The sequence below is a fragment of the Heteronotia binoei genome, chromosome 5, assembly GCF_032191835.1.
Source record: "Heteronotia binoei isolate CCM8104 ecotype False Entrance Well chromosome 5, APGP_CSIRO_Hbin_v1, whole genome shotgun sequence".
In the NCBI taxonomy this organism is placed as follows: domain Eukaryota; kingdom Metazoa; phylum Chordata; class Lepidosauria; order Squamata; family Gekkonidae; genus Heteronotia; species Heteronotia binoei.
The window spans coordinates 114,155,781-114,170,773 of record NC_083227.1 but is presented as its reverse complement, the minus strand read 5'-3'; the positions used below and the strand labels follow the sequence as shown (position 1 = coordinate 114,170,773).

The 14,993-nt window shown below is 41.4% G+C and overlaps 1 protein-coding gene across 1 annotated transcript in view; it reads right to left on the bottom strand.

Moving 5' to 3' along the window:
* The window catches only part of UIMC1 (ubiquitin interaction motif containing 1), a 108,908-nt gene that overhangs the window by 79,431 nt on the left and 14,484 nt on the right, over positions 1-14,993 (bottom strand). The gene's annotated exons all lie outside the window — the stretch shown is intronic.

Sequence of the window (14,993 nt, the reverse complement as noted above, 5' to 3'; positions counted from 1 at the left end):
AAATCAATGCTCAAAGCAAGAGCATTGAATAAAGAATAACAATTGCATACAAGTAGCCTCAGAGGTTATTTACTAAAAAATGTCTGAGGGGTGGGGCAAGGACCTATATACTTGTGAAGTTGATGGCTAAAGTTTCAGAGAAAGTGTTTTTTAAGAAAATATTTGAAGAAGGAAGGGGAAGGAGAGGGATATGGTACAACAGCAGCGTTCTTGGATATTCAAAGGGTGGCAAAAGAATATGGCAAGGTTGTTTTAAGAAGAAAAAAACATAACTTATCTGAAGGTTTCTTCTCTTCAGTGGGGCAAAGTCATCCACACTGCTTAGGTCACACCTTGTCTTGCTCCAGGCAGGGCTATGCAAATTTGTGTAGATTGCAATGGCCCAGAGTGAGGCTGACCTGCCAGTCTTAGTATAGCCAAGCTCCATGACAGATTTTGCATCTGACTAAATTTTATTTTTTGTGGTGGGATGTGGATGATTTCATCCCACTGAAGAGAAGAAACCTTCAGATAAGTTCCAATATTTCATTCTCTTTCAATGGGGGAAAGTCATCCAAACTGGTTTATATACCCAACCTGCAACCTGGGAGGGATCCACATTTTTATTTTTATTCTGTTCCATCACTAAATTGCACCCTTTCGACCAGATGAAGCTTCTGCAGATTTTACCTGATCCAACCTACAGTGTCTCACATAGGCTCCACCCCCAAAGTCTCCTGGCTCCACCCCCAAAGTCCCCAGATATTTCTTGAGTTGGACCCGGCAACCCTAGGCTAAACAGATATCCTTTGGGCTAGTAGTTGTTGGTTAGCTGAGCATAAAACTCTTTGGACACATATGGAGAGAGGTAGTCCCTCAGATAAGTTGGTCCCAGGCTGCGCAGGGCTTAACTTAATTTGTGGTTAAAACAATTTTATTGGTAACATATGGTAACAAAATTATTTCTTAAATCTTAATAACTTCTTTTATCTACCCCATATATTACTTTTTACCCACCCCTCCCCCTGTTACTTGACCGTCGCCGGTCTTATTTACTTATAATGCTAATATTTAAAGGTACCCTTAACTATTAAAACAAAAACTTACATTCTTCTTCTAAAACTTTCAAAAATTGTCCAATGTCCTTTTACTTTCCACTCTTTTTCTACATATCTTCTAAACTTTTTCTAAACTTTTTCCATTCCGTCTTAAAAACTTCTAAATCATAGTCTCTTAATGTTCTTGTTAATTTGTCCATTTCACTCCATGTCATAACTTTTATAATCCAATCCCATTTCTCTGGTATTTTTTCTTGCTTCCACAACTTCGCATATAGTGTCCTAGCTGCTGAAAGCAAGTACCAAATTGCAGTTCTATCTTCTTTTGGAAATTTTTCCATTTGTAATCAGAACAAAAAAGTCTCTGCACTTTTCTTAAATTCATATCCCAAGATCTTAGTAATTTCTTGCTGAATCATCTGCCAATACTTTTTTGCCCTTTCACAAGTCCACCACATATGATAGAAAGAACCTTTTTTACATTTCCAACATCTATTTGGCATCTTGTTATTCATCTTTGCCATTTTTTTAGGAGTCATGTCCCATATGTACATCATTTTAAAACAGTTCTCTTTAATACTATGACACATCGAAAGCTTCATAGAATTTTTCCACAAGTGTTCCCAAGTTTCCATCTGTATTTCTTTATTTACATTAATTGCCCACTTAATCATTTGAGATTTCACTACTTCATCTTCCGTAGACCATTTTAACAGTAATTTATATATTTTTGAAATTAATTTTTCATTATCTCCAAGCAGAACTATTTCCATTTCCATTTGTTCTTTTCTTATCCCTTCAGTTTTAATACCATTATCCACCAAGCTCTTAATTTGCTGTATTTGGAACCAATCATATTTATTCAACTCTACTTTGCCACTTTGTATTTTTAATAATTGATTATATGACAACCACTTTTCTTCACCTATTTCAGCCATTATTTTAATTACTTCCACCAGCACCATCCATAACAGTCTCCTTTCATCCCCATATTTCTTGTACTTCATCCATGTATTTAACAAATTATTTTTTAAATAATGGTGAGAGAAGAAACCATCCATCTTCTTTTTTCCATAATACAAATATGCGTGCCAGCCAAATTTGTTTCCGTGACTTTCCAACACTAAAAGTTTTTTGTTTAACAGCATTATCCATTCTTTTATCCACACCAAACAAACTGCTTCTTGATATAATTTTAAATTCGGTAGTTGAAATCTACCTCTCTCTTTTGCATCTGTCAAAACTTTCATTTTAATCCTTGGTTTCTTCCCAGCCCACACAAATTCTGAAATTTTCCTTCGACATTTATCAAATTGTTTACTTTCTTTCACAATGGGAATAGTTTGAAACAAATTCTTGGCAGAATATTCATTTTAATTGCAGCTATTCTACCCAGCAATGACAAATTAAGTTTGTTCCATTTTAACATATCTTCATCCGTTTTACGCCATAGCTTCTCATAATTATTTTTAAATATATCAATATTCTTCATTGTTATCTCCACACCCAAATATTTCACTTTGGAGGTAACTTCACAACCCATTAGTCTCTATAATTCTTGTTGCTTATTTAATTGCATATTTTTGCATAGAAATTTTGATTTTTCTTTATTAATACAAAGTCCCGCCAACTCTCCATATTCTTTTATTTTAGCTAACAACAAAGGTGTAACTTGTATGGGGTTTTCATTTATAAACATTATGTCATCTGCAAATGCTCTATATTTGTAAGTAAATCCTTTTATTTTTAATCCTTCTATATCTTTGTCTTCTTGAAACTGCATCAGTAATATTTCAAGAGTCATTATAAACAACAATGGGGAAAAGTGGACAACCTTGTCTTGTGCCTTTGCTAATTATCATATCTTCATTAAGGTCTGCATTTATACATAGCCTTGCACGTTGTTCAGTATATATCGCTTTTATCGTTCTAATAAAGCTTTCTCCCAATTCCATCTTCTCCATTACTGCAAACATAAAGTCCCAGTTTAAATTGTCAAACGCTTTCTCTGCATCCACAAAGAATAATGCTACTTCCTTTTCTGGATGTCTTTTGTAATATTCTACAATATTTACAACAGTTCTGATATTGTCTCTTATTTGCCTTTTGGGAAGAAACTCTGCTTGATCCTCCTTTATAAAATTTATCAAATGTTGTTTAAGCCGTTCTGCCAAGATTCTTGTATATATTTTATAGTCATTATTTAATAAAGAAATTGGTCTATAATTTTTAACATTCGTGACATCTCTATCCTTCCTTTGGTATCAACGAAATAACAGCTTCCTTCCATGTGTTTGGTATTTTCCCTTTTATTCTTACCAAGTTCATCAACTTCTGCAATTTCGGTGTTAACTCATCTTTAAAAGTTTTAAAATATTTAGCTGTATATCCATCTGACCCAGGTGCCTTTCCAATTTTCACTGCATTAATTGCAGCCTCAATTTCAATTTTTTCAATTAGATCATTCAAAACTTTTCGCATATTTTCTGTTAAAGGTTCTATTTTTATCTTTTGTAAATACTCATCCATCTTTTCTTTCTTTATTTTAACACCTTTAAACAACTTGGCATAATACTTAAAAAATTCTCTTTTTATTCCCTCTTGGTTAACTACCTCTCTTCTATCTACCACAATTTTATTAATAATTTTATTTTCTCTCTTCTTCAATTGCCAAGCCAAATATTTTCCAGGTTTGTTTGCACCCTCAAAAGATTTCTGCTGCAATCTTTTCAAATTCCATTCCAATTCTTTATTTAACAAAGGTCTCATTTGTGTTTGTAATATTGTAATTTCCCTTATAATTTTATTTTTCCCTGGCCTTTTTCTCAACTCCCCTTCTTTTTTCTTTATTTCATTCTGAATGTCCAACAACTGTTTTTCTTTTTCTCTCTTATCTTTATTATTCAAAGTAATCAATAGTCCTCTCACTACTGCTTTATAGGCATCTCAGACCATCTGAAAATCCATATCATCTTTATCATTCACTTGAAAGAAAGCTTTAGTTTCATTTTCTAAAAATGTCACTATTTCTTTATTCTGTAGTAAATCCTCATTCAATCTCCATCTTCTTATCTTCTTGGACAATTTTGTAATCCACATTATTGGGTTATGATCAGCCCCAATTTTGGATAAAATCTCTATTTTCCTTGTTATAAAACCTAAATCTTTAGTGCCCCACAACATGTCAATTCTGGAAAAAGTTTTATGTCTTGCTGAAAAAAAGGTATAATCCCACACCTCAGGGTTAAATTTCCTCCATATATCCTCCACATTTTCTTGTTTAACCAGTTCAAAAAAAGACTTTGGCAATTTTCCTTCTTTGTTATTATCCCCCCCCCCCCAGATCTATCCAGAGAGTTCTTAATTGTTCCATTAAAATCTCCCATTATCAAAACTTAGTCATTCATCAGTTTCTCAATTTAGAATGAATGAGTTCAAAGGAAGAGAATATTCTTTCTACACCTGCAGAAGAAGCTACTGCTGTTAAAAGTGAAATCATTATTTGAATAGTCTCTAAATCCAAATGCTTAAGTGACTTCCATTAGTTCACTGGTGTGACTTTCTTTAAAACATCTTCAGCAAACATATTTCTTAAATGTTTCCCCCTTAGCTCTGAAGTTTATTAATGTTAGCATTACAGATGGATGATTGCTGGATGTCATAGTTAACTCCTCTTCCTCAGCCTTAAGTTTTGACCCTGGTACTAGATATTGACAATATTTGCCAGAAAATGAGCTGGAGACAGTGCTTGTCCCATTCATTTTTTTAATGCTTGTAATTTAATTCTGTCAATGTGTAGTTCTGTTTTTAAGTGCCCACTCAGTTCCTTCCAAATTTCAACAGCATCAGCAATAAAACAGCTATTTTTCTGTATTTTGTTTAAAGCTTCAGAAATGGATTTCAGGATGCTCAGCATATGTTCAACATTTCTCTTAAGCCCAATGTTGAGGATTTTGGCTGTGACAGTACCATCTATTTTATCTTGATTTTGTTCACAAATTGTCATCAGAATAGGTCAGTTCTTGATATACTGCTCAAAACAGTCCACCACAGAGTTCCATCTAACACCTTGTGGGAGTGTTAGTTTGGTTCCACCCATTCTTTTCAGAGCTGCTGCAGCAAAATGATTGTTACGGAAGTATTTAGCAATATCAACAACATTAGTCTTTATTTCTGGAATACTGAAGTCTTTGGCTAGGAGGTGCAGCAAATGAGCACTGCAACCATATGTTATTAGCTTTGTATTCCCTTCCTGCTCTTCTAAATTTCTTCTCATCTTGGATACATTTGCAGCATTGTCTGTGACCAAACTGCGTACTAGACATTTGAATTTTTGATCACATGTTATTATAGCTTTTGCTGCCACTTCTTCTTAGTATTCTGCTGTGTATGCATTTCCTGACGTATCGTTTGTGCAAGGAAGACTTTCCCTTCTTCTGTTGTTATACAAGCACATACAACTGGATCATTGTGGACATTACTCCACCCATCAAGACTTAGTTTAATAATTTTAACAAGTGGATCATTGTGGACATTACTCCACCCATCAAGACTTAGTTTAACAATTTTACCCTCCAGAGCTCTTGCACATTGCTTCATTTCTCTATCATACACTTTATCCAGCAGTTTCCCTGCAACATCTGCTCTGCTGGGTGGACTGTATCCTGGTCTCAGTGACTGAACTATATTAATGAAGTGTAGGTTCTCAGTTAGATGGAAAGAAGAGTTTATTGCATAAACAAACTGGGCAATTTTTTCGTCAATTAACTCTTTTTCTAATCTGCTGGTTTTTATCAAAAACATCTATGGTGGTTCCAGGAGGGAAGAGTTTTTTCTTTCTTTTAGGTGATATACTACGGGTGTCTGATGATTATGTACATGGTGCAACTGAAACACTATCCTGGATAGATAACTCTGAAACTGTAGAACAGGAGGATGGTGATCTTGAAGGTGGATAGTTTCCAGAATCCTTAGTGTTGAAAAGAAAAAAAAAATCAATGCTGTTATTTTATTATTTATATAATTTCTGCTTATTGTATTCATTGCCATACAGCACTGCCCAAAAAGGAATATTTGCTTTTCTTCATTACTGTATCAAAATGACAGTAACATGCAGTAATAAGAAATATAATTTTGCTCAAACATGAGAATTCAAGGCACTCTTTAAGAAATATGATTAAATAGAAATGTTTACCAACATGAAGATCCTGCCTGTTCAAACATGTTTCTGTTGTCATCTTCATCATACCGCTTCTCATGATGTTGCCTCATTCAGGCCACCAGGCCGTGCATTTCTTTGTTGCAGTTTGCATTGGTAGAGGAACTTCATTAAAATATTCCCAAACTGGGTCTTTTACGGCCTGCTGCCATTATAGGTTATAGGGGGATGTGGCCTAATATGCAAATGAGTTCCTGCTACAAAAAAAGCCCTGCCCACTGTTCAGTCATACACTGCATCCAGATGTGGGGAAACTGCTGGAATCAATCCTCCACCGTACAGTCAAGTGGTTGGCCTTTGTTTTGTTGGTTCCTGTCCTATTTGTTAGGAGGGAACTGCCTCTATTGGAATCTGGACCTATAGTCAAAGGCACCAGAGCTCCTAAAATTCTTTTGCTCCCTTTGTGTGTGTGTGGGTTTGGGGGGTTTTTTTTGTGGATAAATCTGAAATAGACCAAGGGTTCACTTTCCAATGATTTAGCCATAGGTTTGTTCTAACCACTATATTGATGGTCTGTGTTCTGGCACTGAACTGCATGGCCTCTTGAGATGCATCTGCTTCAAATTTTGCAGGCCACTGAAAAGGCGAAGACCTTTTTACCTATGCTTGCAAGAAAGCACCATTGCCTGGAACTGTCCATTCTGCCTTTAGCATATAATCAAAGAATTTGGAAATGGACAAACTGAGAACACTTTGGATGGTCTCTTAAAACCTCTAGTATCTAAACTGGTTAAAGCCAATGATCTAGGTTTTTCTCATGTGTCCAACTGGTAGTTAAGGAAAAGGCACTTTTTTAATCTCTGGAAATGTTCCAGCTGTAAAAGCCTAGAAGAATTTCCCTAGGAAAGGTCTAGAAGAATTTTCTGACCATTCCCCTTCCTCTTTATCAGAACTTGTTACATATATCCTATGGTTGAAAGGAGCGTCTCCATCCCTGAACCCAAGCCTGATATAGGTGGTGAGGGGGAAAGGGAACATCTCTTTTGACTAGCTCTTGGGTTGCCAGGTCCTAGCTGGCAGCCAACAGGGGGATCCTTTGGCCTGTCTGGGAGCTTCTTTCCAGAAGTAACATCATCACATCGCCAATGTCAGGGGGTGAAGCTCTAGTTTTTTGGGCAAAACTCTATGGTTTGTAGCTGATTTTACCATAGAGTTTTGCCCCAAAAACTAGAGTGTTGTCATGTAGCATTAATGACGTGATGGCACTTTCAGATGGCGTCATCACATTGCCTTTCAGGCCAGTTGGGAGGGAGGAAGCACCCCACAAAACCAGGGTTTCCCCCACCCCCAGTGGGGGTCTGGCAACCCTAGCTAACTCTCAAAAGCTTGTCCTTATGGGTGAGATCAGCCACAGTCACCCCTTGACCTGGTACTCCTAGCCACAGAAAGGCCAACATGATTCCTGGTTGAATATACACAGGGTTGGGGGAGGCTAGGGCTGGACCAAAGGCCTGCGTCCTCCAATCTGTGGAGGGTGGGTAGAAAATATGCAGGAAAACATGAGCAGTTGCCCTATTGGAATTTTCCTGAACTGCCAAAACCATTGGGAAAGGCCTCACTTGAGAGAGGGGGAAACTGTTCTGCTGCTCCTCCACCCCTTCTTGGATTGGAGATCCTTATCCTGCTGTCCCTATGTATCTGGGGAGGATTCTCACCTTCAGCAAATCTCTTGCTTCCTTTAGGCCTGGATGCCTCTGTATGGGGCGGGCCACCTGCTGAAATCTCCTCATGGTTGTTTGTATCCAGTAGAGCTCTGCTGGGCTTTTCAGGCGCAGTCAGGGACCAGCTGCAGAACAACCCAAAGCCTTGGGTCTGCTAGCACTAACAGAGGCCCATGCCTGTCTCCAATGCCTGAAGCCTCAGAAAGGAGAGGCCGGTCAAAATGGTCTCCCCCTTCATTCTAAGACCAGCAATGGAGTCCCTCCTCAAAACCTTTCCATCTTCCATACCAACAAGGTAAGAGACTTCAGGAGAGTGTGTCTAGGCTCAGGCCTAGTAGATCTCTGCTGGGCTTTTACAGCACAGTCAGAAGGCAGCTGTGGAACAATCTGAAGCTTTGAATCTGCCAGCATGGATGGTGGCTTGTGCCACTATAAAGGTATCTGCTGTTGGCTAGTCTCTGATGACTGGAACCTCAGGTGGGCTCAGGTGGGAGAGGCTTGTCTTAATGGTCTTGTTTTGCTTTTTAAGACCAGCAATGGGGCCTTTCTTCAAGGCTTTCCATCTTCCATACCAGTAAGACAAGAGTCTCCAAGAAAGTGAAGCTAGACTCAAGCGTCCTGCTGAAGCAGCAGGGCTACTAAAACTGGAGCTTCTGGAGCCTCACTTTGAGCCAATACAGTCTACCCAGGGGTGTCAAACTCAATTGTCATGAGGGCCTGATCTGACTTAAATGAGACCTTGTTGGGCCGGACTATGTTGGGTTGGGCCAAGCCATATTGGGCTGGGCCATGTGTATATGTATTTAAGATTAGGTTGCAGAGAAATAAATTTTATAAAGAACACAGACAAACACAAATATATGTATTTTAAAAACTTAAAACATGTTTAAAATGTTAGCACTCATTGGTCTTAAAGATGCTTTCTTTGTATTTCTCCCATGGGATCCAGGGAACTGGGCAAAGGAAGCTCTGGCTCTTTCCTTCCTTCCCCAGGGGAGGGGGGGGGGGTGAAGCCTCAGCCAATAGAAAGAAGAGAGACTTAATTCAGTAGCTCTGCTGTGCAATTGAAAGATCCTGGCAAAGCAAGCTATTCCTCCCTCCTTCCTTGCCAAGGGAGGAGCCTCAACCAATGGAAAAAATAGAGGTTTTGCTCTGTAGCTCCTGTGCAATTGAGCAAGCCTTGCAAAGCAAGCTGTTATGCAGAAGGAAGCAAGAGAGAGGGAGAATGAAGCAGATGACACCCAGTTGCTTAGGGGCCTGATAGGAGCCCTCCAGCAGCCTGATTCAGCCCCTGAACTACATGATCGACACCCATGGTCTACAAAAATTTGCAAAGTGTGAGCGAGAGCACCCTATTTTTACTTATATACGGACATCGTGATCACCCTTTTGGTTGCCAGGGTGCCTGGAGTTCCAACTCACACACATCTGCTGCGAGACGTGGGTTTTACCTACAGTTTTCTAAGCGACTTATGTGGATACTGAAGGCCTCAGCTTCACAGCAGTACTCTCTATCTCTAAAAGGGTGCTAGCCAGAAGTACAGACGAGCTCCCAGCCGCTCCATGCGTACACAATCTTGGCCATTGCAGTGGAAGAAGTCGCGCCGCTATGAGCTGTCCTGTCAAGCGGTTTCCAGCCCTTCCCCATGAAAAAGCCTTTTTAGGCTAACATCATCAGCGACCATTTTCCTTCACTGCCAGACTCCATGACAGAGAAGCAAGAGGCTCACGTATCCAACAGTGGCTTCCAACATCTCCACAAGGCAATCATGCTTATCTTAGGCGTGTATCCTGCTGGACTGCCCAAGCTTTTGTCAAATGGAACTCTAGACAAAGAATGGTGCCAGCCAGAGAAGTAAGAAGAGGAAGCTTTAATTTCTGATTGTATGAATGTATGCCTACTTTTGTAGGCTGTTCATTATATGACACTATACAATTTACTTAATTTTGTATAAACTATTCAAGAGTGTGTGTCTTGCACAATATTTTTGATATTTTTGTGTTAACCCAGAGCCAGAGCTATTGTGTAGATCGGGTGTCACCTTAGGTATCAATTCAGCCCTCTATTGTCACTTTTAGATAAGTTTGTATAGCTTGTTTAATCCCCTCCACCCATGCCTTTACCCATACCTTGCCCAAACTGCCACTTTGGAGCCTCCCCCTGTCCATTGTTACCTGGAGATCATTCAGGTGACCAGAGTCAGGTCTGCTCATTGGCTTGAGGTGGGCATCCAATCAGGTACCCAGAATAGACTAATCACTGCCCACTACAAGCCAGCCCCTTTTGGGGGGGGGGGGATCTCTTCCCTTCCGAGAGACTATAACAGAAGAGAAGGCTTCATATCTCTCTCTCTCTCTGCCTGAGCAACATGTAACCAGATTGTTCCCCTCTCCCTACTCTAAGTAAGGAGCATCAGGCGTGGCACATGGCAGTGCATGTCTATATCTTCTAGTTGTAAGTGGACCATAAATCCATCAGGATCAGGTAGTATACCCTGTCTATGTTTGACCCTTGTGTTACCCCCTATCAATTTCATATCTGTTTTCTTAGGTCTGTATGTGTGTCGTATGATTTTATGCCCTTGTATGCTTGTCTTTATTTTATATAAACACCCTTGATTATTAGACAACATCTCCCTGGTTATTGAGTGACTTCCAAAGGAGAAACTTCTGTATACACAAATCCAAAAGATATCACTAAAGCCTAATTGCCCACCCTCTAATTCCCCCAAACCTAATTTTAGGGCAATTCGGGTAACAAAAGCCCAGCCTGGAGCGAGAGGAGGCTTGACCTAACCAGTTTTGGATTACTTCCCCCACTGAAGGAGAACAGGAGCCCTCAGTCTGGATGACACCAATCACAGACAGAAACTTCCACACTCATTCTATCTGTTTTCCTTCTGCAGCCATAAGCAATCAAGTCATGAATAGAGAGGAACAGGATAGAGATCTGCATGAGACTCCAGGCAGAGTGGGCTGAGGAAGCAACTGTGCGTGCTCCAAATTATAATGTCTGCTACTTTTCTGTCCTACTTTCTGAAATGGCATGTTGGTAAAGAGACAGTTTCCACCCTCCATATGCTCACTGTTCTTGTCTTGAGAGGAAACAATCAATGTTGCCTTTAAAAGTTTCCATCACTTGGGAAGAGGCAGCAAAATGTTCCGAAAGGGGCACCACTTATGCCCTTTAGAGCAATCGGCAGTTTCTACACAGAAGACAACTGAACACATTTCAGATTCAGTCCATCAGACAGCGTATTTTAGCATGCCTCTGAGATACAGTGAGACAGATCAGGGAAGAGAGCTTGCGAGCCTGCCGGAAAAAAAAGCTGCCTGTCCACCAGCACTCAACCTTCTCCGACTGTGCAATATATCTTCTGCCTGATAGATCACATTAGATAAAGAATTGCTAAGAAGCACTAACTGGAAGTAGGATGACTCACTTATCTTGCACATTTTCTAAGGGGTGCATAGAGGTTTAACCACACCACTCCCAGAACAGTTCCAAAAGCCAACAGCTTGATGTGGCCTGAAGAGCCCCTCCAACAGAATATATTCAGAGGCCAAGACAAGTCAGGGAAGCATTGAAATGGTTACACTGCTTTCATGGCTCCCTCCCAGCCTCCACTGGTAGCTGAGGCCAGTGTTAGGTTTCAGTAAAAATGGAACAGGTCAAAGAATTAATTACTTGCAGCTAATTTTGCAAGTGGCCTCACAGGGCTGATTTTTCACTCATCAGCTGATTCACCTCAGAATTCTATGAACATCTCTCTTTTCTCTCTAAGCTTAAGACAGCCAAGGTGACCCATTAATATGTGAATCCATGTACACTTCATTTCACAACTCATGCTTTTTTGCAGGGATATCCTTGAAAATTCCCCATTTATGATTATTTGCCATTTTCTCTCATCATCATCTATCACTTTGATGAATCAGAAAACAATTACCAGCAGGATAATTCACAATCTTGACATTGCAGCCACTAGACCTGCCAAGCTGTGACAGCTTAAAATGCTCAAAAATGAAGCCAAAAAAATGAATGGCTCTCATCCCCAAATGAGTTTCTGAGAGGTTGAAGCCACAGGCTGTTGATTTCTCCCCACTACCCCAACCTCGGGATGATAAATACATTGCTGACAATCAACACCATAGACCAAATCCTCATAATTGCACATATTAGTATTCAATAATAATACATAGAGCTCCCTTCTGTTTTAACTCGCTTTGCAAACACTTACAAATCCACAGCAATTCCAAAGAACTAGGTTGAATATACCCACTTTTTCAGGAAGCCCTTGAAAGGATATAGATGGCAAACTCATAAGCAATATATAACCAGCACTACTAAATGTTCAGAATATACACTCTCATACTTCATATCATCACTAATTGCTCAGGATTATTGAGACTCAGTTTGCTCCCATAGTCTACTGCATCTTCATCTGAAGTATTTTTTGCACAAGTCTTGCCTACAAAGACCGTAAGTAAGCAAGAGCATATGAAGAGCCATGCTGGATCAGACCAAAGACCCATCAAGTCCAGCATGCTGCTTACATGGTGGCTAACCAGCTGCTTCTAGGAAGCTCACAAACTGGGTGACTTCAGCAGCATCCTCCCCAGCAACTGATACAAAGAGGCACACTATCTCTGGTACTGGAGAGAGTAGATATCCATCATGACTTGATAGTTCATGAATTTGCCAATTTCCTTTTTAACCCCTTCAATTTGCCAGTCATCATCACAACCTGTGGCAGCAAGTTATACAACTTAACTATGTGCTGTGTGAACTGAAGAAGCGCTTCATTTAGTCTGTTCTGAATCTCCCACCCTCCAGTTTCAGTAGATGACCCTGAGTGCTAGTATGATGAGAGGAGAAAAGCCTCTCTCTGTCTGCTCTTGCCATATCATGCATAATGTTATAGACCTCTATCGCATCTCTCCTTACATGCCTTTTTTTCTAGGCTAAACAGCCCTGAGTGCTCATAGAGGGCAGTTGCTTTAGCCCCCGATTATTATTATTTCTGCACCTACAATATTCCTTTTCAGGTACGGTGACCATAGGGTGACCATAATGTCTGAAGGCCAGCCAGGGACACCTTGGGGGGGAAGGGGGGAGGCAGGGGTGCGCGCGTGAAGCCGGAAACAGGAAGTGACGTCACTTCCGGTGACGCCACTTCCGGTGATGTCATGCCACCGCCGGAAACAGGAAGTGACACCACTTCCTGTGACATCATTTCCCCACGTCACCTGCCGGAAACGGGAAGTGACATCACTTCCTGTGACATCACTTCCCCCAAATGACATCATTTCCCCCAAATGCCGGAAACAGGAAGTGACTTCACAGCACTTCCTGTGACGTCCCCAAAAATCCCCCAAATATCACCGCCGGAAACAATTTTGTTCTCAAATCCTGTATATACTTCATCAGTATATGGGATAAGGCACTTTCTCAACTGTGCTGCATAATGCAGCCTATTTATTTTGTCCTGTTTGCTCTGTTGGCTCTATCTGCGCCACCTTCATCACTTTCGGGGTGTGGATCCCTGTCACTAATAACACAGGTCGTGATGCAGGACAGGAACCCGGAAGTGACCGACAGGCTGCTTCAGCGGGCCGCTGCGCCGGCCCCCTGGGCCCTACAACGATGGGACCGATGCCACAGGGACGGGCTCGAAACACTCTATAACCCCTCAAAAGAACAGCAGTCTAGCTCGCTTCCCCCGAGCCCTGCCGCCATAAGCCTCAAGGGGGCTCATTTTGCGGCATCTCCCGGCGGGAGGGTGGCACCCGCACGGGACACATATCAAATGAAAGAGGGGGCGCAGGACTATCAGAAACAGCTGGCGGAGGGAGTCGGGAGACCACCCCACTGGGGGATCCACACCCCGAAAGTGATGAAGGTGGCGCAGATAGAGCCAACAGAGCAAACAGGACAAAATAAATAGGCTGCATTATGCAGCACAGTTGAGAAAGTGCCTTATCCCATATACTGATGAAGTAAATACAGGATCTGAGAACAAAATTGCACCAGAAGACATAAACACAAAGCTCCCTTACACTGAATCAGTGCTTGGGTCCACCAAAGTCAGTATTGTCCACTCCAGTCACAAACACAAAGCTCCCTTACACTGAATCAGTGCTTGGGTCCACCAAAGTCAGTATTGTCACATAAGAACATAAGAGAAGCCATGTTGGATCAGGCCAATGGCCCATCCAGTCCAACACTCTGCGTCACATAAGAACATAACAGAAGCCCTGTTGGATCAGGCCAGTGGCCCATCCAGTCCAACACTCTGCGTCACATAAGAACATATCAGAAGCCCTGTTGGATCAGGCCAGTGGCCCATCCAGTCTAACACTCTGCGTCACATAAGAACATAAGAGAAGCCCTGTTGGATCAGGCCAGTGGCCCATCCAGTCCAACACTCTGCGTCACATAAGAACATAAGAGAAGCCCTGTTGGATCAGGCCAGTGGCCCATCCAGTCCAACACTCTGCATCACATAAGAACATAAGAGAAGCCCTGTTGGATCAGGCTAGTGGCCCATCCAGTCCAACACTCTGCGTCACATAAGAACATAAGAGAAGCCCTGTTGCATCAGGCCAGTGGCCCCTCCAGTCCAACACTCTGTGCCACATAAGAATATAAGAGAAGCCCTGTTGCATCAGGCCAGTGGCCCCTCCAGTCCAACACTCTGTGCCACATAAAAATATAAGAGAAGCCCTGTTGCATCAGACCAATGGCTCATCCAGTCCACCACTCTGGTCACATAAGAACATAAGAGAAGCCCTGTTGCATCAGGCCAGTGGCCCCTCCAGTCCAACACTCTGTGCCACATAAGAATATAAGAGAAGCCTTGTTGCATCAGGCCAGTGGCCCCTCCAGTCCAACACTCTGTGCCACATAAAAATATAAGAGAAGCCCTGTTGCATCAGACCAATGGCTCATCCAGTCCACCACTCTGGTCACATAAGAACATAAGAGAAGCCCTGTTGCATCAGGCCAGTGGCCCCTCCAGTCCAACACTCTGTGTCACAGAAGAACATAAGAGAAGCCTTGTTGGATCAGGCCAGTGG